The following is a 27,851-nucleotide window of genomic DNA, read 5'->3' on the forward strand; positions in this document are numbered from 1 at the left end:
AGATTTCATTCTTCTTGATCCCTTAGTAATATTCCATAGTATATATGAACCATATCTTCATTATTTGTTCATTAGTCAATGGACATTTGGGCTCTTTCCATAATTTGACTATTGTTAGTAGTGCTGATATAAACATTGGGGTGCATGTGCCCCTTTGAATCAGCATTTTTGTATCCTTTGGATGAATACCGAGTAGTGCAATTCCTGGGTCATAGGGTAGTTTCTGTTTTTAAAATTTTGAGGAACCTCCATACTGTTTTTCCAGAGTGGTTGCATCAGTTTGCATTCATACCAACAGTGCAAAAATGTTCCCCTTTCTCTGCATCCTCTTAAACATCAGTTGTTTCTAGAGTTGTTCATTTTAGCCTTTCTGACAGGTGTGAAGTAATATCTCATTGTGGTTTTGATTTGTATTTCCCTGATGATGAGTGATGTTGAGCTTCCTTTCATGTGTCTGTTAGCCATCTGGATGTCTTTGGAAAAGTATCTGTTCACGTCTGCTGCCCATTTCTTCACTGGATTATTTGTGTTTTGGGTGTTGAGTTTGATTAGTTCTTTATATTTGGATACCAACCCTTTATCAATATGTCATTTGTAAATATCTTCTCCCATTCCTTAGGCTGCCTTTTAGTTGTGTTGATTGTTTCCTTCATTGTGCAGACACTTTTTATCTTGATGAGGTCCCAATAGTTTATTTTTGCTTTTGTTTCCCTTGCCTCTGGAGACATTTCTAGTAAGGTGTTGCTCCGGCTGAGGTCAAAGATTTTGCCGCCTGTGTTCTCCTCTAGGATTTTGATGGTTTCCTGTCTCACATTTAGGTCTTTCATCCATTTTGAATTTATTTTTGTGTATGGTATAAGAAAGTGGTCCAGGTTCATTCTTCTGCATGTTACTGTCCAGTTTTTCCAACACCGTTTGCTGAAAAGACTATTTTTTTCCATTGGATATTCTTTCCTGCTTTGTTGAAGATTAGTTGACCATGCATTTGTGGGTCCATTTCTGGGTTTTCTATTCTGTTCTGTTGATCTCTGTGTCTGATTTTGTGCCAGTACCGTACTGTCTTCATGATTACAGCTTTGTAATACAGCTTGAAGTCCAGAATTGTGATGCCTCCAGTTTTGGTTTTCTTTTTCAACATTACCTTGTCTGTTTGGGGTCTTTTCTGGTTCCATATAAATTTTCGAATTGTTTGTTCTAGCTCTGTGAAGAATGTTGGTGGTATTTTGATAGGATTGCATTGGATATGTAGATTGCTTTGAGTAGTATTGACATTTTAATATTTGTTCTTCCAATCTGTGAGCATGGAATGTTTTTCCATTTCTTTGTTCTTCTTCAATTTCTTTTGTAAGCTTTCTATAGTTTTCAGCATACAGATCTTTTGCCTCTTTAGTTAGGTTTATCTCTTGGTATTTTATGGGTTTTGGTGCAATTGTAGATGGGATCAATTCCTTGATATCTCTTTCTGCTGCTTCATTATTGGTGTATAGACATGCAGCCGATTTCTGACATTGATTTTCTATCCTGCGACTTTGCTGAATTCATGTATCAGTTTTAGCAGTTTTTTGTTGGGATCTTTCCGGTTTTCCACGTAGAGTATCATGTCATCTGAGAAGAGTGAAAGTTTGACTTCTTCCTTGACTATTTGGATGCTTTTTATTTGTTTTTATTATGTGGTTGCTGAGACTAAGACTTCTGGTACTATATTGAAAAACTGTGGTGAGAGTGGACATCCCTGTCGTGTTCCTGACCTTAAGCGGAAAGCTCTCAGTTTTTCCCCACTGAGGATGATATTTGCTGTGGGTCTTTTATGGCCTTTATGATGTTGAAGTATGTTCCTTCTATCCCTACTTTTTTGAGGGTTTTTTTCAAGAAAGGATGCTGTATTTTGTCAAATGCTTTTTCTGCATCTATTGAGAGGATCATGTGGGTCTTATCCGTTCTTTTATTAATGTGATGTGATGTGAAAGATTTGCAGATATTGAACCAGCCCTGAATCCCAGGAATAAATCTCACTTGGTTGTGGCGAATAATTTTTTTAATGTACTGTTGAATTCGATTTGCTAGTATTGTGGAAACCAAGAAAATGAAAACACTTCAGTCCAAAACCTTTGGGATGCAGCAAAAGTGGTCATAAGAGGGAAGTATATAGCAATCCAGGCCTTCCTAAACAAGGAATAAATGTCTCAAAATACAACCTAACCTTACACCCAAAGGAGCTGAAAAAGAACAGTAAATAAAGCCCAAAACCAGTAGAAGAAGGGAAATAATAAAGATTAGAGCAGAAATCAATGATATAGAAAACAACAAGAACAGTAGAGCAGATGAACAAAATTAGGAGCTGGTTCTTTGAAAGAATTAACAAAATTGATAAACCTCTAACCAGACTGATCAAAAAGAAAAAGGAAAGGACCCAAATAAATTAAATCGCAAATGAAAGAGGAGAGATCACAACCCACACCATAGAAATACAAACAATAATAGAATATTACGAGAAATTATATGCCAACAAATTGGGAAATCTGGAAGAAATGGACAAATTCCTAGAAACATATAAACTACCAAAACTGAAATAGGAAGAAATAGAAAATTTGAACAGACCCATAACCAGTAAAGAAATTGAATCAGTAATCAAAAATCTCCCAACAAATTAGAGTCCAGGCCTGGATGACTTCCCAGGGGAATTCTACCAAACATTTAAAGAAGAGTTAATACTTATTCTTTTGAAGCTGTTCCAAAAAATAGAAATGAAAGGAAAACTTCCAAACTCATTGTATGAGGCCAGCATTACCTTGATTCCAAAAGCAGGCAAAAGACTCCACTAAATAGGAGAATTACAGACCAATTTCCCTGATGAACCTGCTTAAGACTTTGTTACTGTACAGATTCAAAATCCAGTATCTTCAGACTCTTTTACCTTTTGTTTTGATGAAAAGCACATGGTAATTAACTTTGGAGAGGGTATGAGAAGGGAGTTGCAAACCCCAACTTCGCAGGTGCTGCTTGCTTCTACAAACAGAAGGTGCTCAGCTCCTAGGTGGGTGAGGGTTTGCTTCACTTTCAGTTATGATTGTCACAGTACAATTATAAAACTGTATGTTTGTTACCCCTCTCTGCCTTTTATTTTATTTTATTTTATTTTATTTTATTTTATTTTATTTTTTTGCTTCTATCAGAGCTACTAATTGTTTCAAAGAAAAATAACCACAACAGGCTTTGCTGTCACAGAGCACTTATATCTCTGTTTCTCCATTTATGAAAGGGGGAGTGTTGCTTGGTAGCGGTAGTGACTGTGGGTGTTTGATGGCAGATGGGGGACTGCAGGGCTGCAGCTGCTGTCTTGCAAATATTGTTGAAATAAACTTCCATTGCAAACTGAGTGGTCAGATAGAGTGGCGTTACGATGAAGCAGAGTTGAAAGTCTAATGTGAAAAAGAGCAAAAGTGGTTATCTGAGCCGTTGAAACTTCTATCCTGAGTCGTGTCAATGCACTTTCATAGTAGAAAGTCAGTGGATTGTGACCCTAAGAGGCCTCTAGGGAGTGATTAGGAAAAGTGTCACTGATAGAATATTTCGATGAAAGAGAAAGCAATTCCATTATTGATTCTAAGAAGGTCTCACTTCACAAACTAATTGTGTACAACCTTGAGATACATGCCTCACTCTGTTAAAGGTACATTTGACCTGTATTTGCTGATTCACCACAGATTCTCATGTGTGCGTAAGATAAAGTTTGGTTTGATAAGTTTACATATTCAAAGTTACTTGGGCTTGCCATAGACATTATAATCACAGTTTTCTTAAAACTACAAAAGAGCCAAATGCATAAATGAATGGTTGTTATCAGAAGAGTTGTGGAAAATTATGGAGATTTGTCTTCTAGTATACTTGAGTTTGATGTATATTTATAATGAAAGACAGTATTATTTTATCATAAATTATATTCTTATTTTTCCTTTATATTTTAAATAGGCATACTATTTATTTTGAAATTATGTGTAGGGGTAGGTTTTCTCATGTGAGTTCATTTCAAGAAAGTAAAGAGGTCATTACAAAATTTAGTATAAAACAGGGACTTGAGATCTACTTATCTTTGGTAATAGTTAACTTGGATTTCTTACATTGTTTAACTTTATACATTCAACAGAATTTCTTCTTTTATTTATTTATTTTTTAATTAAAAACTTTGTTTTTACACTGATTTATTTTTGAGAAACCAAGTGAGACAAAGAGTGACTGGGGGAGGGGCATAGAGAGTAGGAGACACAGAATCTGAAGCAGGCTCCAGGCTCTGAGCAAGAGGTCAGCACAGAGCCTGATGCGGGGCTCGAACCCACGAACTGTGAGATCATGACCTGAGCCGAAGTCGGACACTCAACCGACTGAGCCACCCAGGCGCCCCTTAATTAAAATTTTTTAATGTTTATTTATTTTTGAAGGAGAGAGAGACAGAGTGTGAACAGGGGAAGGGGAGGGAAAGAGAGAGACACAGAAACCAAAGCAGGCTCTAGGCTCTGAGTTGTTAGCACAGAGCCTGAGGGGGGGCTTGAACTCAAGAGCCATGAGATCATGACCTGAGCTGAGGTTGGACGCTTAACCAACTGAGCTACCCAGGCACCCCAGAATTTCTTTTAAAGTAAAGTCTGTTATTATTATTTGTACTACTTATGTTTTATAAAGTTGTTGCAAACACAGTATTAGTTACTACTGAATCATTGCTCCATTGCATGGAGTAAGAAGAAATATTTGAAGAGATAATGGCCAGAACTTTCCAAAATTAACAAAATATATTAAGTGGTGGTTCCAAGAGGCTCAGAAATTCCCAAATAGGATAAATATTAAGAAAATCCATGTAGGCACATCTTATTCTAATTGCCGAAAGTGAAAGGGTAAATGAAAATCTTGCAGATGGAAAAAAAGATAAAAGACAAGACATAGCAACAAAGGTAAGAATTTCAGTAGAACTCTTTTCAGAGTTTTCTATGCAAAATATAAGACAAGGTATGAAACTTTTAAAAAAGTACTGGACAGAATACAACTTGGCAGCCCCAAATTATACACTTAGTAAAGATATCTTTCAAAAACAGAGGTGGAAAAAACCTTTTAAGGAGAGTAAAAACTGAGAGAATTCATTACTGGTAGACTTGTGGTGCAGTGTGTTAAAAGAAGTCCTTTAAACACAAGGAGCATGATACCAGAGGGAAACTTGGACCCACATAAAGAAATGAAGAGCCATTGAAAATATAAAAAATTGAGAGACTCTAGGTACCTCTAGAGATTGGAATGTGCAGTGGCATAAGATCAGGAGATTTGTTTGAAGGTATGAAAGAGGAGTAGATCTTCTCCCTAACTGTGCACTTAGTTCTATTCTTCCTTTTCATTATTAGGAGAAGATAAGAATCTTCCCACCTAAAGAATTTGAGGAAAACCAAATATGTGCAGGCTGAATAGTAAGATTACAAGTCTCCTTCCCTCCTGTTGGGAACAACAGGATTCTCAGGATTCCTCTCTGAGAAACTTCCTATGCCAAAGGAAAATTCTAGGTGATAATTGAAATCATCCAATTAGACAGCTGGGTTTTCACTTTGTAAATGCACCTTGAGATCACACTCCAGTCAGCTTTACATAAATATAGTGTTGTGGGCTGAAATTGTGTCCCCTCTCCCCCAATTAGTATGTTGAAGCCCTAACCCCCAGTGCTTCAGAATTTGACTCAATTTAGAGATAAGGCCTTTTAAGAGGTGATTATGTTAAAATGAGGCTATTAAGGTGGTTCCTAATCTAATCTGACTGGTGTCCTTATGAAAAGAGGAAGTTGGACACACAAAGAGATATACCAAGTATATGCATGTGTGCATGTGCACGTGTGTGTGCATGTGTGCATGTGCTGGTGCGCACACACACACACACTTGCACACACACACACACACACACACACAGAAAAGACTTTATGAAGATACGGATAGAAGGTGGTTGTGTAGAAGCTAAGGAGAGAGGCTTCAGATGAAACTAAACTGGCCAACACCTTGATCTTGGACTTGTAGTGTCCAGAACTGTGAGAAAATACATTTCTGTTGTTTTAAGTCACCAGTTCTAAGTGTGTAGAGCCAAACATCATGGGTAGATAATCAGTCAAAGAAACAAAAATTGGGAGTAGAAGAGAGTGGAGATAATGCAGGAAGGGGAAGGAAACTTAATTTAAAAATATGATAAGTAATGTAAGACAGTGTGTCCATGAAACAAGAATAAAGTGTTCTAATAAAGTGATACAGGACAAGAAGGAGCTTTTGGACAGTAAAAATGATGGTGGATACTTTAAAATTCAATAGGTTTTTGAAGATAGGGTTGAAGAAATCTCCCAAAGAAGTGGAAGAAGTAGATATGGAAGATAGGAGAGAAAAAATATTGAAGGTAATCCAGGAGGTCCAACATCCAACTAACAGGAGTTCAGAAAATTAGAGAACAGAGGAAAAGGAAGGAGAAATTATCAAATAAATAATACAAGGAGATTTTCCTAGAGTTACAACCTGTGAATATCGAGACATAAAGGTTTATTAAATGCAGTAAAGAAAAAGCTTTCAACAAGGCTTATAATTGTGAAATTCTAAAGCACCAGAGATAAAAAGAAGAACTTGAGGGGTGCCTGGGTGGCTCAGTTGGTTGAGTGTACCACTTTGGCTCAGGTCATGATCTCACGGTGAGTTTGAGCCCCGTGTTGGGCTCTGTGCTGACAGCTCTGAACCTGGAGCCTGCTTTGGATTCTGTGTCTCCCCCTCTCTCTGTCCCTCCCCTGCTCATACTCTGTGTCTCTTAATAACAAATAAACGTCAAAAAAATTTATAAAAAAATATTTGTAGAATATGTACAATTTTTGCCTCATTAAAAGGAAAATATATAGTTAATAATTTTGTCATTTCAGGGTTGGTATGAAATAATATTGTTATAATTATAGCTACATATAAAGATAAAGACATATATAAAATGTAAGATTAAATTTGGATTTGACTTTCTTTAAACATTTTCAGTATATGTATTTCAATGGCAGGCTTAGTTCAAAACTTGGATTACTTTTTCCCAATGAGAAGATGACAGAATTCTTCCAAAATAATACAGGCCATTTTCTGTGTTTGACTTTGAACAGAATCTTGTGTACCAAAAACATTTGAAATTTCATTTAAAAATGATTACAAGGTAAAAAGGCTTATGAAATATATAGCCTTGTGTTACATGTTCTCATAGAATTTCTTTTGTACTTTAGTGTCAGAATAGGAACATTAATGTATTCATTGGGATTAATTAAAGAGATAACTTGGAGGGTAAAGGCAAAATGACTAAAAATGTTTTTTCAATCCTCCCCTGATTTTGGTGTTAACCATTGAAATTATAGATCAACAGAATTTCAGTGCCATCTTTATGAAAGCTCCTGAAATGGTCTTCTGCCAGAACTACAAAGATATGTTCGTAAATAATTTCTTCCATCTTCAAAGTCCATTTTCTGTGAAAAGTAATAAAATAGAAACCATCATTAAAAGTTTTAAGGATATCATAATTAAGACTGTCCAAATATTTTTCCTAATGCTTAGTACACTTCTTATTTGGAGGGTCTACATGAAAACGTGTCTTTTATGCTGCTTAAAGCAATTTGAGAGCTGAATGGGTTAAAGGTGCATTTCTAGGATCTACTGCATTTACCTGTTCCTTTTCACCATGGCCCAGAATGCTGTAATGATAGTGATGGGTAAGTGGACTGTTACATGCATAGGCCAGGCAGGAGGACATGAAAATATTTAGCTTTTCAAATCTTTTCAAATATCAAAATATTTTGATAGCTCTACTCAAGGAAAAAACAAATAAATAAAACTAAACTAAAAACATAAACCCAGGATTATCAGAGTATCTAGTCACTTGTTTGGTTAGAAATTCAGAAACATCACCAAACCCACATGGGGTCACAATTGTAAACTATTCCAAAAAATACACTGGAATCAGAAACTGTTTGAAAGTGCAACTTAGTTCTGATACTGCTTATCAAGCTTCACACAGTGATTTTTTTTTAGTCCATAAAATTTTATGTCTTCTTATGTAAAATTATGTCATTCTGGAAGGCTACATATAAGTGTCAGCACATGAAACTTCTTTTCCAAATCATATGGCAGGTAATTTAATTTGGTGCATCATCTTTTAGTGGCACCAGTTTCACAGGGAAACTTATTGCCTTGCTTTTCGGTGGATAAGGGAAGGGCAGAGAACTCTTCCCTCACTGTTGATTTTCAGTTGCCTTCAGTTCAAAAGAATCCTTATGACACCAACAGTGAAGCAACAGAAAGGAGTCGATCCCATTTACACTTGCACCAAAACCATAAAATACTTAGGAATAAATATAACCAAAGAGGTGAAAAATCTATACACTGAACACTATAGAAAGCTTATGAAAGAAATTGAAGAAGACACACAAAAAAAAATGGAAAAATTCCATGCTCCTGGATAGGAAGAACAGATATTGTTGAAATGTCAGTACTACCCAAAGCAATCTACTTATTCAATGCAAAAGAATCCTTATGCCCATGTGGCATATTTTAGACTGGCATATCCTGAACCTCTTCAACCCTCTATCTCAGAATACATGGTATAGTTTTTTTAATACAGAAATCTTTTTTATTTGTTTATTTATTTTTTGTGTGTGTGTGTGTGTGTGTGTGAGAGAGAGAGAGAGAGAGAGAGAGAGTGTGTGTGTGTGTGTGTGTGTGTGTGTGTGTGTGAGCAGAGAGGGGCAGAGAGAGGGAGAGAGAGAGAATCCCAAGCAGGGTGTATGCTGTCAGTACAGAGCTCTATGTGGGGCTTAGTCCCACAAACTGTGGGATCATGACCTGAGCCAAAATCAAGGGTTGGCTGCTCAATCAACTGAGCCACCCAGGCGTCCCTTGAATACAGAAGTCTTTTAATCAAGGCCAGTGAAATCTTAGTTGAAGATTAACATGATGTATGTTTTGGATACCAGTTCAAAACTAATTACATACGAGGTCCCCTTGTGTAAATATATCTCAAATTCAGTAACAGTTTATTTTTATGGATCCTGATAAATCTCAAATTAAATAAAATTGAGATGTTATAAGTGAAAGCATGTATCTCTGTACTTTAGTATATAGCACTGTTTTATTTCTTTTTGTTCTTTCCTCTTTACTAATAAAGAAATTAATCATGCCCTGGAGTGTCTGGGTGACTCAGTTGGTTGAGGGTCTCTTGGTTTAGGCTCAGGTCATGGTCTCACAGTTGTGAGATGGAGCCCCACACCGGGCTCCTGACTGGCAGCGTGGAGCCTGCTTTGGAGTTTCTACCTCCCTCTCTCTCCGCCTCTCTACCACTCGCTCTTGTGAATGTGCGTGCTCGCTCTCTCTCTCTCTCTCTCTCTCTCTCAAAATAACTTAAAAGAATTATTTATGCCCTTTTGATTTCTTTAGTGCCTTGATATTTCTAGACATTTAGTTTTCCTTTAGTTTTGAAATATAAAAATTAAAATTGTCTGATTAGGAAAACTAGTGGATAAAATAGATAAAACATTGATTTTTGAAAAAATCACACTTTTCAAACATTCAAACAATTCAGAAAACTATAAAGCAAAAATAAATATTTTGTAGAGTCTCATTTTCCAGAAGAACTACTGATAAATTTCCTTTGTATTGTTTTATAAATTTTGTATATGTATATACTTTTTCATATGAAAATATTACACAGGCCTGTGCACACCCACACATAGTATTTGGCAACCTGAACCTTCACCTTAAGATATATTGTAATATTAGTTATTGTGGTTGAAAGCATAGTATCTCGACCGACCTATAGTGTGGAGGTGGAACCCCAGTTCCAGCATTTACTATTTGTGACACCTTGGGCAAGTTACTTAACATCATAGTGTCTCACTTTCCTTATGCTTAAAATGGTGGATGATATTAATGTCTATCTCATAGAGTTGGTGTGATCACCAAATAAGTTAATTATATAAACGTGCTTTACTCTTGCTGTTATTTTCAGATTATCCTGTTTTAATATTACTATAATTTATCGATCTGTGTTCCATTATGGGCTATTGAACTGTTTACCCATTTTACATTATGGAAACAATGCGTCACACACTGTCTTTGTTCTTAAGATTTTGTCCACTTATAATGTAAGTATGTAGGATAAAGTCCTAGGAGCATAATTCTGGTGCCAAAGACTACTGTTTTAAATTTCCTTGGATATTGGCAAATTGTCCTTCAAATATATGAGACTGCTTTTCTCCTGTCTTCTCCAATACTAGACATTACTGATTTTTCAATTTTTTTCAATATATGAAATTTATTGTCAAATTGGTTTCCATACAACACCCAGTGCTCATCCCCAAAGGTGCCCTTCTCAATACCCATCACCCACCCTCCCCTCCCTCCCACCCCCACCAACCCTCAGTTTGTTCTCAGTTTTTAAGAGTCTCTTATGCTTTGGCTCTCTCCCACTCTAACCTCTTTTTGATTTTTCAATTTTGATTGAAATGTGATATGATTGGTGATGCTAATTTGTATTGCAAGTTTTATTTAAATATAAGTAGACTTGAATTCATCTATTCATATTTTTGAGACATTTGTGTTTTTTCCCTTGAAGTACATGTCTATATAATTGACTCATTTTTCTATTGGTCCATCAATGTTTTCCATAGTGTGTTGTAACTTTGTCTTTAAAGGCAATAGCCATTTGTCAGCCCATCTGTACTATAAATAATTTTCTCAATTCATTATTGAATTTTGAGTAATATGTTTGTATCCTCTTTTTTTTTGGCCATAATTAGTCTAATTTATTATGTATTCAGATTTACATATTTTTATTTTGTTATTGCTTCTGAGTATTACATCATTTTTCAAAAGGTCTTTTGCAGAATAGGATTACATTTAAGAAGATTAATTTATTTGTTTAGTGCTTTTGTAATTTTAATTTTACCTTTAAATCTTGGATTCATTGCAAACTTAACTATGGTCTAAGAAATGAAATAAAGGGAAAAAAAAAGAAATGAAATAAGGATCTAGCTCTATATTTTCCCCCTGATGGTATGTTTTACCAATACCATTTATTAAATAATCCATCCTCTCTTCACTAGTTTGAAGTATACTTCTCCTAAAGTTTCGTGTGTGTGTGTGTGTGTGTGTGTGTGTGTGTGTGTGTGTGTATTTGAGTTGGATCCTTCTGGACTCTCCATTTTGTTTCATCAATCTTTCAGTCTACTATTACACTAGTAATAAGCAATCTTAATTATTGTGTATTTCTAATACTTTAAAATTTCTCTTACATCCAGCTACCCTACCCCAACACTATCTTTATCCAGAAATTTCTATTTTATTCTTCCTTGTGAAGTTAAACATTTTTGTCATATTTAAAAATAAAAGTACCATAACATATGTAGGTTATTCTAAGTGAGAATCCATTCAGTTTATAAATCCAGTGGGAATATCTTAATATTAAGTGGGACTTAACTTTTGAGATGATCATTAACAGGACATTTTCTTCCATTAGATATTTTTTTTGTCATTATGGTTTACATATGAGAAAGCTTTTAGTTTATGTACATTAATTTTATAGTCTGATGCTTTTCTTAATTATAATGTTGCTGACATTTTCCAGTTGATTTTTGTGTTTTAGTTATATCGTTTGCAAATTATAGTCATGTCTCTTTCCTTTCAGTATTTATGCTGTTATTCCAATGTTTATACCTTTTATTTCTTTTTCTTGTCTCATTTCACTGGATGAATTTTTCCAAAAAGTGCCATTTTACTTTCAACTTTTTTGAGTGACTTTGTTCCAAATGAGCTTTTTTTGTGAATATATAGTTGGCTTTAGTTTTAAGCCATTTTGAAATTCTTATATTTTTAAGTGACTGACTGCTCAGTAAACAGTTACTGTTAGGAGAAAAATGTTTGATCTTAATTTTGCCAGTTTACTTTGTTATAGTTTTTGTTTCCAGTCCTTCCTTGTTTGTAGGTTTTTGTTTTATGATGTATATCTTCATTATTTATACTTAGTAGTGATCTTTAAAAATTTAATTTATATAATATGTAATTATTTTTTAATCAGGTAGAGGTTATTAGTAAGTTGTTACAAAATGTGAGGGTATTAGTATACTTTGAAAGGGGTTAGAATATGCCACCCCAAAATATGCCACATTGGCATAAGGATTATTTTGAGCTGAAGGCAACTGAGAAACAGCAGGTGCAGGGGAACCCTTGCCTTTCCCCATTTTTGCCTAAAAGCAGGGCATAAATTTTCCTTTGTAAAGGTGAAATGAACATCCATTTGGAAAGGTGACCCTCCCTTTTTCTGTACCAAGAAGATGAGAACAGTTCTTGTCACAGGAGAGGGCTTGAGTCTGGATAGCAGACCTCACTAAACTGTCCTTGTCTGTCATACATTTCTGTCATCATCCCACAATTTGCCACCCCTAGGAGCCCACCCCCACCTTTCTTTTGTTTCGTCACTTCTCCACAATTTACTGCCTTTTGTTAAAATGATTTATAAGCCCCCCAGGTCAAATCAACTCTTTGGGTTTTCACTGCTTTTCTGTGAATCCCCTGTGCATTTTAAGGACCTCAAAAAAGAATTGTATACCTTTTTCTCCTGTTAATATATCTTTTGTCAGTTTAATTTGTAGTACCCAGGTCAAGAACCTAAGAGAACAGAGAAAAAGTTTTTCCTGTCCCACCATTTCCAATCCTTTTTACTTCATTTCCCTCTCATAGTTTAAATTTTTATTTGCTGTGTTAAAAGATAATTTTCAGGGTTGCCTGGGGTGGCTCAGTCGGTTAAGTGTCCGACTTTGGCTCAGGTCATGATCTCATGGTCCGTGAGTTCAAGCCCCATGTCGGGTGCTGACAGCTCGGAGCCTAGAGCCTGCTTTGGATCCTATGCCCCTCACCCCCATTTCTCTGCCCCTCCCCCACTCGTGCTCTGTCTCTAAAAAATAAATAAATGTTAAAAACAATTTTTAAAAATAATTTTCAGAGTAAAGGTAAAGTTATGTTTTTTTAAATAGATTTAAGAATGAACATGTGTTAACAAATTTAATTTACCCATATGTGGGAACCAAATAATAGGTACAGAGGAAGTCAAAACCGCACAGATTTATATGAGGTAAAGAAATGTTGAATGATTTGCAAATGGAAGCAAACCTAGTTTTCCACAGGGGGTAGGAAGTCAATTTAAAAACTATCTGTCAGCTCAGAATTTACATTTCACTTAACTGTAAGTTACAGAGAGTTGCAAAACAGCTGAAAGCCAGTAACAGAACTAGAACTCATTAACCCCGAAGGGTATGCTTTGTAAAATGCATGCTTTCCATTGAAACACAAATTTTTTTCTCTGACTTTACACAGAAAATGTTTATGACATTTATTTTATATATTACTGTGTAATTTCAGGAGTTGTTTAGCCTTCATTCTCTATATCAAGGGTTAAGGCAATTTTTCTTAAAAGGGCCAGGTAGCAAATGTTTTAGGTTATGTCGGACACATATATACATATTCTGTGTCTTATTTTAATTTTCTTCTACAATCCTTTACAAATTAAAAACCATTAGTCGCTTGTGGGTTGTACAGAAACAGGCCGTGGGTCGTATTTCACGGACCTCTGCTCCGTGAAAATGATTAGAAGTTTACACCAGTCTTCTCATACCACCAATTTATGTTTCTTGAGATCTTTGTTTCGGTAAATCTCTTGGCTGACTGGCATTCATTATCAAGTATGATAAGCACAAACACCTATTTCCTGAGAAAGCTCATTAGTACAATGTAGTTATTTTCTATTAGTCTCTGCATGTTCCTCAGTGCTTTTATGTAGATCAGTGGCACACCAAGGGCAGGGCAGTGGGAGTGACGTACCCTGGGTACATGCTATTCAGAGTTGCACCGTCTGCAGAAAGCTTGAAAATAACAAATGAAGTTGAATAAAAGTTGGTCTATCCAAATGCATTTCAAGAGTAGACTTCTGCTTCCATTCATGATATACTAACAAAGATTGTATTTATCCTCCTTCTTGAGAAAAGAACAAAACTGGACAAATTGTATGAAACTGTGGCGGTGAAGATCAGTGATCCCTAAGAGGTGGGAACAAAACAGCTCTGCTTCGCTTGAAGAAAGTGACCAGACCGTGGTGCAGTTAAGTGGAACCCTGGCAGAGCTCAGCCCTATCACTGAGGTGAAGGGCCAGAGCTGGGAGTCTGGGGAAGCTGAGGTAGCTAGAGTTCACTGGGCAGAATACTGATGAAGAAGAAATTGCTGCACAGGGAGAGAACTCCAGAGGCTCCTCTGCAAAGATTGAGTTGAATACTGACAGGTCAGTGCATGCAAATGAGAAAAATACCCAAAGCACGGTTGGAGGGAACAGTGCCCAAATGTCATCCAGTGTTGAATAACACTTATTCCCAGCAGCTAGAGTGGAAAACCTCCTCTAATTCTATAGGTGTTGGTTAGAGTATTAAAGAAAGGGCCTTACCTTCTTGGTGGGTTAAAAAAAAAATTAAACCTAGACTAAATAAAACCCATTTCTTCTTAAGAAAGCTTAAAATCAAGACCTGGACGGATCATTTTCCAGATAACCATATACCAGAAAAAAAAAAAAAAAAAACCTCAAGAATTTTGTGTATATACAAAAATATCCAGCAACCAAGAACCTGATTCACAGTATCTGGCATTCAATTAGATATTTCCAAGCATACAAAAAGAAGCAGGAGAAAAAGCAGAAAGAGGAGAAAAAAAAAAAAACCCCAAACAAAAACCAATCAGAACTCACTCTGAATTGATACAAATGGTAGAATTAATGCACAAGTATATCAAAATAGTTGTTTTGACTGTGTTCCCTATGTTTGAGATGCTAGAGGAAAAGACTGAATGTATGAGGTAGAGACATGGAAGTTCTAAAAAAACAAAGATCCACATTAAACTTCTAGACATAAACAATGTAATGTTTGAGATGAAAAATGCACTAGATGGATTTAACTGCACATTATATAGTTGACAAATAAAGATGAGTGAAATTGAAGACATAGCAATAGAGACTCACCAAAATGAAACACCGAGAAAAAAGACTGGGGGGAAAAAAAACCTCTGAAAGGTACATCAGTAAAGCAAGAAATAACTTCAGTGGCCAAATATATGTGTAATGACATCAGTCACTGGCAAAAATAGCCAGAGTCAGCTTTTTCAAAAATTAACAAAAGAAATAAACCAAAGAAAGGTTGCAGCAATCATAAAAGCATTTAATCTAGGAAAACAACTGAATCCAGGTAAGAACAGCAAACTTTGTGGTGTTTTAAGGTGCTCCCTTACCCTCCCTCCTCAAACTCCCCATCTCTATGGTGGCCTTGAAAACTACCACCCTGGCAGCCACTGGAGGGAGAGAATAGCATTGAAGTGCTCTTGAAACCCCATTCCCACAAAATTGTCATTATTTGACCTGTCCAGTGATCCTCTGGAAGACGCTGCTCATGTAGATTGTCTTGATTTGATCTGACTCAGACTCTTGGAGTGCTAACAGCCTTCTTTTTTTTTTTTTTTTTTTAAGTGGGGGGTGAGGGAGGGTTGGGTGAGTAGGGGTGGGGGAGGGAGGAATGTTTGTTACAGACAAAGGTTGTTAAACATTCCTGGGCCTGACGTGGTAGATTTCATAGGAACAAACAATAGACTAACCAAAAAGGAATACCTGGGGAATAGGTTGCTCATAGGGTGCTTTGAAGAAGCTGTGACATAATCCTGGGGATCTAGAAGCCTGTGCAAATATGTAGGGCAGTGGGCATGCTCAGGAAATACCTGTGACAGGCATCTGCTCTTACCTTTGGCCGACCTTGATGCTCTGTGCAAGCTGGAAGCGAAGGCTAAGGCAGAGTTGTGTGCTGCCTGGTGGATGTTGAAGATTCGTTGCAAAAACTGGGAGACTTACTGGTTTCAGGTGGCTAAAGAAATCTTGTCTAAACTATCAGCTCCCTACTAAGCTAACCAAGCAGAGAGCACAAAGAATATATTGGCCTTTCACAATTAGTTCAGAAAAGCCACTAACCATCAACCACTGCCACCACAAATAGTAGCAAGAAATATATGTATAAGTGGATTCCAAAAACAAAGTGGGGAAGGAAAAAAATTTTTAAAAAATAATGCTGACAATTAGTTACCAAGCATTTTTATTCTTCTAAAACACATATGTAAATATGATATTTCATTTTATGTGTTTGAATTGTATGTAAATGGTATCAAATAAAAGCACTCTTCGGTAACATTTTTCTCAAATAAAAGATTTTGAGATTTGTCTTCATCGATGCGTTAACTAGTCTGTATAGTTAATTTGTGTTTATTTGTGTTCACTTAGTCTGCATAGTTAGTTTGTGTTTTCCAGAATGTATTCATTTTCTAGCTGTGGACATTGAGATTGTTTACTTTATCACTATCACAAACAGTGCTGCCGTGTATATCCTTGTACATATCTACATATGCACAGGAGCAAATGTTTCTCCATGTTGGCTTTCTCTGTGTGGACTGGTCAGGTTTTAAGAATTGTATCCTTAACTTTAGATCCAAAAGTAATCTGTCCCCAGATTACTTTTCAGAGGGTTATACTGACTCTTCCAACATTCACCAGTTCCTGTTCCTCCACATTCTTAGCAATACTTGGCCTATCTGATAGATTTAAGCTGGAATTCATTGTATTAATATATATTTTTCTGATTACTAGTAAAGTGGAACATCTTATGTCTTTGTTATCTGTTCAATTTTCTTTTTCTGTGAGTTCTGTGTTTATATCTTCCCCCATTATTCTATTAGTTGATTTCTCAAAACTGTTTTCATGAGTTCTTAAAATATGTATTGAATACCAATTTTTCAGTATCCTTTCTCAGTTTATAACTTCTAATTTTATTTTGTGTATGGTATCTCATAGTATAGGAATTTTGAATTTTAGTGTAGTCTTTTTTTTTTTTAAATTTTAATGTTTATTTTTGAGAGAGAGATAGAGACAGACTGTGAACAGGGGAAGGGCAGGGAGAGAGGGAAACACAGAATCCAAAGCAGACTGTAGGCTGTGAGCTGTCAGCAACGTGCCGGCATGGGTCTCAAACCCATGAACCGCGAGTTCATGATATGAGCTGAAGTCGGATGCTTAACCGACTGAGCCATGCAGGCACCCCTGAATTTTAGTGTAGTCTGAATTACTGATATGCTATTTCTTCTTTCTCTGTCATTTTTAGAAGTCTTTCTCATGTCATAAATATCTTCTTTTGTATTTTCACCTAAAAGTTTTAAGGGCACCTGGGTGGTTAAGCATCTGACTCTAGATTTCATCTCAGGTCATGATCTCATGGTTCGTGAGTTTGAATCCCGTGCTTGAGATTCTTTCTCTACTCCTCATCCTCATGTGCATGTGTGCATGAGCACACATCTCCCTCTCTCTCTCAAGATAAATAATGAAATTTTGAAAAAAGCTTTAAAAGTTTGCTTTTCAGTTTATGTCTTTAATCCACTTGGGATTTTTGGAATTTATTTTACACATGATATTAGGTAGGGGTAGAATTTAATGTATTTTTTTCTTTTTTTTTCTTTTTTTTTTTTCGTCTAAGTAACCAAATGCTTTCCCCAACTTTTTTCTTCAAATAATCTTTTAAAATTTAGAATAGATAAGGGCCTTGTCTTTTACCAATTTATTACTGAAATGATAATGTAGCCTGTGTTTGCTATTTTAAGGCTGTGTTATATTTTCCTAGAGGTTTGGTTTTAAAAAATAAATAAAGGCTTAATTTCTCCTCCAAACAAATTTAGAAGAGATTTAGATTTTCAGGAAACTTGCAAAGATAGTACAAAGAATTTCCCTGTGCCTCATACCTAGCTCTCAGGTTGTTAACATCTTAGTGTGGTTTTAAAGCATACTAAGGAACAGGTTGTCCCACACAGTTCAGACCTTATCTTTCCACAGCAGAAACATTACAGAGGTTCACTTTATGGTTCTTATCTTTTTAAAAGATGGGATACATATTTTAAAGGTGGTTCAAGTGAGAACAGGGTGATTGTGTCATAAATATGGACACAAATATAAATGTTTTTAAATATAATATTAAGTATCTCTTACACTATGTGTGAAACGGATTTGCAGTAATGTTCTTCAGATTGCATTCCACAGAACTATCCAGATTATTTTGTACTAACTCAGTGGGAGGATGGGGGCGGGGGGCGGGGGGGAGAAGAGGAAGGGATGGCAATTTGGACATCTGGGGATCATGCAAAGCTACAGACTGTAACAAAATTTAGAGATTGCTGGATATATTCTCTGCTTTCTGCTTTCAGAATGGGTATGGATCTGTTGATGGGGAGTCAGGTTCAAGAATACTCGTGCTCAGTATTTGTAAACATTCCCTTAAGTGGAAGCCTATCAGGTTGGTTGGTTGCTTGGTTTTGGTATGTATACTCTAAGTTTAAAAGAGTTGTGGTATAGCAAGAAACAGGTTTCTTGGTTCTAGCAGAACTCCATCCTGTATAAGCCCACGTGCCTACTGGTAGGAAACTTTGGGGTCAGTGAATCTTAACTGTGATATTTGGCATTTCTTTCTTTCTGTCACTTTGCTTCCAATAATAATCTACATTTTGGCCAAGTAAGTTTAAAACCTCATATAGGGGCACCTGGGTGGCTCAGTCAGTTGGGTGTCTGACTTCGGCTCAGGTCATGATCTCAAAGCTCATGAGTTTGAGCCCCACATCGGGCTCGGTGCTGAGAGCTCAGAGCCTGGAGCATGCTTCAGAATCTGTGTCTCCTTCTCTCTCTACCCCACCCCTGCTCACACTCTGTCTCTCTCTCAAGAATAAATAAACATTTAAAAAAAAACCTCATATAATCATATGGCATTGTGAGGTTTTTTTGGGTGGGTGTGGGGTTGTAGATTTTTTCTTCCGTTTGATACTGTAACTGAAATGACTTCTTCATGAACTATATTTGAGATATTACAAACGTCAGAAATAAAGATTAAGAAGACCAGACATGCTATTTGTCTATGTTACAATTACTTTCTTTTTCTGCTGGCTTGATTCTGTTTTATCTAAGAAGAGGTAACCGAATATTGGGTTATCTTTAATTAATTAGTGAAAAAGGAGCTTAACAATAAACCGATAACAACAACAATAACAACAATAAGAATATTAAAAAGTAACAGGAGTTAACCTTAAGTCTGTAAGCCCATTTAAGACAACAAAAGAGTTCTATACTAGAATTCAGAAAAATGTAACCTTACAAAGATCAATTATGGTATCCTTAATGCCTTTGAATGCTCCTCTCAGATTAGGCTTTTGTCACCATTGTACATGTATATGAGCAGGTTATACCTTCATTTTCTTATTGGTGGATATCTGCAGATCAGTTTGCAGAGAGGTAGAAGATGCTTATTCTAGGTTATAATTGGTTGCACATTAGAATTCCATAGGTGGGAGGGATCTGTTGCCTAGAATCTGACATTTCCAAGGGGTTTGAATCCAGAAAGACGGAGAAGGTTCCTGATCTTGGCAGTAATTCTCAATTGCATGCATTTGGAAATTAGCAAAAGACCTAGGATATTGTCATAGAAGGCTTGTCATAGAAGCAATACATAGACAATAGCAATACATAGACAATACATAGAAGTATTGTCATAGAAGGCTTTCAGGAAACTATTAGGACGTGTGGAATCATTTGGTAAAAATGGAAAATTTGGGGAAAAATTTTAGTCAACTTGGTAAGTGGTGGTTTGTTTCAGCCTGTTGTCTTCTCACTGCCAAAAGAATATTTAAATTATTTTGAGCACTTATAGCTGTACACTTTGTTGATATAAGAAGTCAATTGAGTATCCCCAAAGCCATCCATTGAAGTTCTAAACACTAGAATGGGAAGTAAAGGTTTATCCTAAAACCTACCCCTAGTTCTGCTGCACTAGGCCAAACATTTCTTTTGCTTGCCCTTAACGCTTTTCTACTGCACTTCACTAATAAAATATATATACTAGTATTTGGATACTCAAGAAGGGGTATATAATACATTTGAATTTCAGCTCAAGAGCCGTGAAAAGAACATCACGGAAAATAGTGAACATAACCCATAAAGTAGTTGACACTTGAGACAAGAAGTCAGTGAAATTCATGAAAATGCTATTTCAGTTCAGAAAAAAAGAATTTAGAATGCAGGAGGGCCAAAAGCGTAAAGCTGATCCACTGTAAGTTGAGCAAATTATTGTCATTCTGCTCTGTGGAGCCATCTAATGCCCTTATTGCAATTGTACTGAAATGTGAATCTGCCTTCTGTAACAGTTCCTCACCCTTCAAGATATAGAAATAAACATAATTCAGATGTGAATGCATAGCACCCAGGTGTTTACTTTTATCTCATTGAGAATCTGGTGATGTGTTTGGATTTCTTTCTCTAATCAAGTATGCTCTCAATGTTTATTTAAAGATAAATATTTTGTTTGTTGAATTGTAACATTAATTGTAGCTCATTAGAAATTCTAGTGTTCTTACTCTAATTTTATTTTAAACTACAAGTAAAATAAAATAAATTTTCTTTATTCATAGTGCTATTGAATCCCTAATGTGGGCAGTCTCTTTGCTAGATCGTGGGCTATAATGCTTATGGGATTCATAGATTCATGGGAAAAGTAAAACATAATGAAATATTTATAGTAAAGGGATAGATGGTCTCATACATTTGTGTTTCTCATGGAATACTGTTCTTTAGGATGTCTATAAGTGTGTTGTAAAAAAAAATGTCCAAATAAGTTTAGCCAATTTTGAGCTTTGTAGTTTTTTTGTTGTTGTTGTTGTTATTGTTGCTTTGTAATCTTAGGTCTGATCTGTAGCTTTAATCTGATTATACTCACTTTAAATGTAATGTTTAATTTTTTCCCAGTGTATGAAGCCAAGGAGGCCTTTTTTTTAGGTAATAGCTATAGACATCTCTTGGAACTTTGTTAAGGCCACCAGGCTATGATATCGAGAAGACTAGAACTTGAATGGAAGAAGCTCCTGTTCCTAACTTCACCTATGTCAGTCAGGAAAGTTCACAAGTGAAGTCAGGTCTACATCTTGTTAAAGATGTTAAAGATGTTAAAGATGTTAAAGAACAATCTTTAAGTTGTTCGTAAGATGAATGAGAGGATCATGAAAGGGAATTCTGGTCATTTTAAGTACTTTGAGATCTTGAGATTGTTGGAGATATTGATAAAGAGTATGTCAGGAAGAGGATGAGAAGTGAGGGTATTAAAAATTCTTATAAGATCTGTTATATTGTTGGAACTCTATCTGGTGGCTTGCAAGAAGCTATTGGAGATCTTTAAGCAGAGCAGGGTTCTGATGAAATCTATGTTTTCAAAGAGTATTCTAGTGACAGTGCGGGGTGATTAGAGTGGTACCTGAGTAGTATGGGGAATTGATATGTAACAGTCAATGTAATTTATCAACCAGAAGGGCATTTGTCTCTGGAAGAGAGGGAAGAAACTCCAGCTGTCTAAGGGGATGGAATACACTAGACCTGATCCTCTGATTTCTACTTTAAAAGAGACTTGAATGGATGGTGATGCCCTTACAAGAGCCTCCATTTTTTTTAAGAGCCTGGTATTCTGTATTATATGCTTTCTAACGTGAAATTTCAGAAGTCTCACTAAAATTTGTATGTACTCAGAAAACACTGTTTAGGGAACCTTAAAGATCAAAGAGGAGGACCTATACCCTCGATCACCTGTGTTCTTGAACCTACTATTTTTTTTTTTGGAGGTTTAGAGTTTGAGAAGCCTAATGAACAATATTGCACTTCTGTGATAAATTCTGAACCACTTGAGAGATAGCCTGATAAAAAGTATAGCGGTGGAGATCGGAGGATCCCCTTTTAAAGACTGGATGTGAGGGTGCCATTTAGGTTTGTTGGAACAGTGGCCTTCCTGAATTTTGAACTCCAAAATTAGACTAAGCCACTTAGTGTCTGCTGGCATGGAAAACGACAGGTGTCTCCATCCAAGAGAAGTTTTTAAGTGACAGCACTGAGGCGATGAGCAGAAAGTGTGCTCTCTGTAGTAGTCTGCTCCCAAAGAGAAGAGCAGACAAGTGTAGTTTCTTACCCTAAAGTACGAGCTGGAGAAGTAGATCATTCTTACCTGGCGTGGTGTCAGTGAGTAAGGGGGCCTAGAGGCATATGCTCCTTGATGTCCCTTCCCGTGAAATAAAGCCAGGGGAAAGTGGTCCCTTTTCTCCTAAGTAGTCAGTGGCACTGCTAAGACCGGAAACCAGTAATTGAACTATAGGATACTCCTTCAAATAGCAGATCTATTGTAGGTATAGTTTTGGGCCCAAAAAGGTCAACTTCATATAACACAAGTGGAAGAGCAGATCTTCTGAGTCACCATGCTGACACTGTTTATAATCGAGAATGCTAACGTTTTGCTTTGTCTATAGAAAATTAAGTGAATTTCCTCACTTCCCGGTCTTTTTTGTGTGTGTGTGCAGTAAACCAAAATATGAGACTATTGAAGATAATAAAGTTCATAATCCAGCTGTCTTAAAACAATGATCACTTTTACATATTTTCTCTTCAAATGCCTTTCAACACATGCAACTCAAATGTGAAGAATATCTGTGTCCTCCAAATTGGAATTATTTTCTGAGGGAGGGTTCACTTTGGTTCATGTGAAAGGACTTACTTTGCTACTTGTCTTTTATGTAGAGAACCATTCTGAAGGAATGCAAGGTAGTATCAGGAATACTCTGTAACACATCTGGAAATTGTTGTTCTAGCATCAGCTTCGGTTAGCTGTGATCTGGATGGGTTTGTCTGAAACTAAAATAAGAGATGAGACCAGATATGGCAAATACGTGTCTTTTGTCCTTCTCCTAACCTGATCAGTTAGCAGTGACTGCACTGAAGATGTCTGGAAGATGCTGGACTTGGCCAGCATTACTCACCTGATTCATCCACCATAGGAAGGAGGAGGGGGGGGGGAGTGGCTTGTGTGGAGTATATCTGCATCTGGATTTAGGTAGCTGCAAAGGTCCTACCTGGTTGTAAAATTCTTTGATTGTGTACTTTAGAAGCTAATTTTTCTTCTGAGTGAAACTAATTTCTATTTTTACTGAGTTTTAACTAAAGTTGTATGTTTCAGACTGATGAGTATGTCGTACGTATCTATAGATGTAGCTCAGGGGACCAATCCTGTTTTCATATGATGACAAAATCATTCTATGTAGACACACACACACACACACACACACACACACACATGCACGCACGCACACACACATGCACACACACAAAGGCATTGTGAACTAAGCCCAGAAAACTTCAACTGAAGCACAGTATTAGTTTTTTGCTGAGCGTGAGGGTGATTTTTCCACTGAATAAACCCTCGACCAGATGTCTGAAAGAAGAGAATATGCAGTTGACTTTCTTATAACATATTCTTAGACTTAAAGCCAGAGTGTTCTCATAACTAACCTCTCTCAAATAGGGATTTGGATCTAGATCTTTATTATTTTGTTTGAGGATCAAGACTTCGGTAGTGTTTTAGTATTTAAGGTGAAAACTCACAAATGTTTTTTTGGTCAGTGATACCTTAACTGTAAAACCATGGTTTCTACACTGCTTGGCACATATATGTCTATTACATAAAAAACAAAATCAAACAAAAAACCAAACGAACATGATTGTGTTTTGCATTTAAGATTTATAAACACAAGGTCTTTTTGTTCTTTAGTGTGATCATTGCAAACATCAGTTACCGATATATAAATTAACACTGAAAGTGGTGTTAAAATACATTTAAAATAAATATAAAGCCAGGCAAACTTGCTTTTACAACAGTGTATTGGAAGACATGCTCGTTGATCATTCAAGATTTGGTAATGAGCGTTTTTAAAATAACACTTATTACTTCTCATTTATTTACCAAAGCTCTGTATTTTAAAAAAAAGTCCAGAAAAATATAAATAAAATAAAATAATTTATAATCCTAGTTCTCAGAAATTATTATGTCTACGCATATACACGTAATGGGGATCGTTCATATTCTGTGTACATATACACACATGGTTTTTATCATCTTTTTACATACCATACATTTGAACATTTTTTGTGTAATTAAATAATCTTGTAGAGCATGATTGTTACAGTACATCTGTGAGGATCAGTGAGTTCCATCTTACGGATATACCATTATTTATTCATCCTTCTTCTTTTGGACGTTTAGATTGCTTTTAATTTTTTTCCTTTTTCAGATAGTACTGTGATTAATGTTTTACATAAATATTTCTGTGCATCTATGATTTCATTAGATTAATCCTTAGAATTTATTAGGTCAATCGACTCTAAAGTTTTCAAGATTTTTAACCTTCTGCTCTCCAGAAAGTTATGCCAGTTTACTTTCTCCACAGTATATTAGATTGATTAGGTTGATAGTTTGTCTATCCCATTGCCTGGTTTTAATTCCTTGTAAATGAAAAATGACTTATGTAATTTAATTTCTTTATTTTCTTTAGCTACTATTAAGTTTGAACCCCCCCCCCCAGCAATTTATTGGCCTTTGCAGTTGTGGTGTTGTGTGTGTGTGTGTGTGTGTGTGTGTGTGTGTGTGTGTGGTGTTTATTCTATATAGGGGTGCTTCTTTTATACTTTGGTGTTTTTAATAATGCTTCCTTTACTTAAAGCACTGTGGCATGGGGGAAAGAGCATGAAGTTTTAATACAGCCAGACCTGTGCTTGGATTTCAGTTGTCACATATATATTTTCCATGTGTCTTTGGGCAGACTGTCATTTATGAGCTTGAAGTCCACTGATCTGCAAAGTAGAAACATTATTGGATTGAAATGAGACCCTTAACTCAGAAGAGTCCCTCAGTGGTAGCTACAGTTATCCTCATCTTACCTCCTTCTTATCACCTACGTGTCATTTTATTTTTAGGTATTTTTGAGTGAAATTGAAGGAAAAGGCCCACCTCAGTCTGACGTTTGCTTATTAACAGAGTGGGTGGGTTCGTCTCATGGTTCATCTAATGGGCGCTGTTGAAATCTTCTTAATTCTTATGATAGCAGTCTCATTGATAGACATTTATGATATGTATACAGTGAGAGAGCCTGCAGTGGAACAGAATGCATTTTTGTTTGTTTCTTCCAAAGTGAAAGGGAGAGGCGCAAATCTCTAATTCAGCTCATTCTCTAATACAACTTTTGTCTACATCAGGTTGCCTCACAAGAGGCAAACAGCAGTTTGAATTATCAAATTTAGGACACATGACATACACATTTACCTTCCCTGGGGCCAGCGTGGCAGGTGGAGATGATGTGGGGACAGGTTTCGGCAGCCTTGAGTTCTAACACTGGATGGTTTGTGTTTTCTTGGCTTGGGAGAGGACAGGCACCAGCAGATGCACCCTCTCATGGATAGACCACTGTGGCCAAAAGGCAGAACTGTGAAAGTGACTGCTGGAATTTATTCAGCAAATCTGCCGCAGTTGTGCAGCATTAGGGCCTTAACTGACCCCTTATCATTTAGAGACAGATGCTGCACTCAGGGCTACAAAGGGAGCAAACCACTTTTATATATTTACATATTTAAATCCACACACTTTAACCACCTGCCGGCCCCTCATTTCAACCAGAGAACTCAGTATTAGGCATTATTATATCTCTCAAATGATACATTTTCATAACCAGTAAAGCCAATTACCCTTGACTACCCTATTCCTACCAATAAACTTTTTATATTAGCATTTTGGAATACATTAAAAAAGTGTCAGTTCTACCAAATGACTTCTTTTGTCAGTCACACTACACTGACCAAAAAGGGAGCATTATAAAACTTCTTGCCAGGAGCTAACTGACCTTTAGAAAAGGAGGGTAGTGGTATTTTCTTGTATTATCTACAATAAGATATACAATTAATTTTAATAATAAATATTTGTTCTTCCACAATACGTGATCCCTGACGTAAGTAATCATGAAGACCATTTCATTACATCATCTCTTCTAGAATGTAGCCTTGCAAACGATAATGCTAATAACTGGGTATTGTAACAGATTTATTCAGCTAATGGATGACCACCAAAGAACATCCCAAACTGTGCATATGTGAAGTCTTGTTTATTTTGTAGTTGTCTTATTTTAAAGCTTTTTATGATTGGGACTCCCTTTGCCTTTTGAAGGTCACTTCTCTTTTGCTCCAAAGCAGTTCCGACTTAAGCTATCATCCACATATAGATCACTGACATTATAAAAGACATTTTACTGTTAACAGTAGATGATATTGATTCTGATAAAGGTTTCACGGTGTATGCATACCTCAAAACATCATGTTAAATAGATGCAATCTTTATTTTGTTAATTATATCTCAGTAAAGCTGGATAAAAACCAAAAGAACAAAACCAAAACCAGTTGGTTACAGGAAGATGGACAAGCCTATACCACCTCTAAGGAGTTTATTTGAATAGAAAATGTGGTCACAGATAAATACAGTATGTAACAGAATGTGATAAACTCTATAGGAGAGACCCAAAATAGATGAAAGAATGCTTTACAAACATATAACAAGATAGTAACTTAACAAGTTTTGCACGATAAGGTGAGTGAAAGGAAGTAGTGCAGGTAAAGGCTGGCCATGGAGGCTGGAGTCAGGTCTTGGAGAATTTTGATGTCTTTCTAAAATATTTGAACTTTATTCTTGAGGGAGTGGAGGACTTTGGGAGGCAAAAGAAATGCAAAATCACTCATTAATTCACCCTCTCTTTCCGTTCCCCACTGCAAACCTTTCTCCCAGGTCTGTTCCCGACCCATGGTGACATTATTAGAATCACACTTGAGAAATGGTACCTGAACTTACAGGAGAGCAGAATGCAGTAAATACATTACAGGGTAATTCATTATTAAGGATCTGAGCAGTCATGGAATAGGAAGGAGTGAGAACAAGAATCCTTTAAAAAATAGAATCAACAGGAGCTTTTGACTAATTTCTTTTTTTTTTTTTTTTTTTAAAGTTTATTTATTTTTGGGACAGAGAGAGACAGAGCATGAACGGGGGAGGGGCAGAGAGAGAGGGAGACACAGAATCGGAAACAGGCTCCAGGCTCTGAGCCATCAGCCCAGAGCCCGACGCGGGGCTCAAACTCACGGACCGCGAGATCGTGACCTGGCTGAAGTCGGACGCTTAACCGACTGCGCCACCCAGGCGCCCCATCTTTTGACTAATTTCAAGTGGGTGTGGGGGTAGGGGAGAGGAAGAGAAAGATATGTTAATGACCAGTGCTTTTTCAAGCCCACCTGATCTAAAGGGTCCAGCTTTTGGGAGATTGCTGGCTGGAGGTGGAGAACAGAGGACACAACAGTTTTGCTTTGGGGCATTTTGAGTGTGAGGTGCTGTGAAGGCATCAGATTGGTCCGGGAGTGCGGACTATCGGTGTGGAATCAGGGGCCCAGGTAGCAGTGATTCTTATTCTCTGTCTACAGGGCATTCACCAATTTTTGACAAAATACTACTTAACTTTGCTGGCCTCTTTTTTTTTTTTTGTATAGACAGTTCTGAGGCTATGGAGACAATTGATTTAAGAAACATTGTGGTTAACACAGTATATACAAAGCCATCATTTCTTTTTTTTATTATTAAAATTTTTTTTAATATTTATTTTTGAGAGACAGCGAAAGACAGACACAGAGCATGAGCAGGGGAAAGGCAGAGAGAGAGGGAGACACAGAATTCGAAGCAGGCTCCAAGCGCTGAGCTGTCAGCACAGAGCCTGACGTGGGACTCGAACCCACAAACCGTGAGATCATGACCTGAGCCAAAGTCGGAAGCTCAATCAACTGAGCCA

General features: G+C 36.6%; 1 protein-coding gene across 15 annotated transcripts in view; it reads left to right on the top strand.

The window, feature by feature from the left end:
• Window positions 1-27,851, top strand: part of PPP1R9A (protein phosphatase 1 regulatory subunit 9A) — a 330,692-nt gene that overhangs the window by 127,886 nt on the left and 174,955 nt on the right. The gene's annotated exons all lie outside the window — the stretch shown is intronic.

Source organism: Leopardus geoffroyi, chromosome A2 (genome assembly GCF_018350155.1).
Source record: "Leopardus geoffroyi isolate Oge1 chromosome A2, O.geoffroyi_Oge1_pat1.0, whole genome shotgun sequence".
Classification (NCBI taxonomy): domain Eukaryota; kingdom Metazoa; phylum Chordata; class Mammalia; order Carnivora; family Felidae; genus Leopardus; species Leopardus geoffroyi.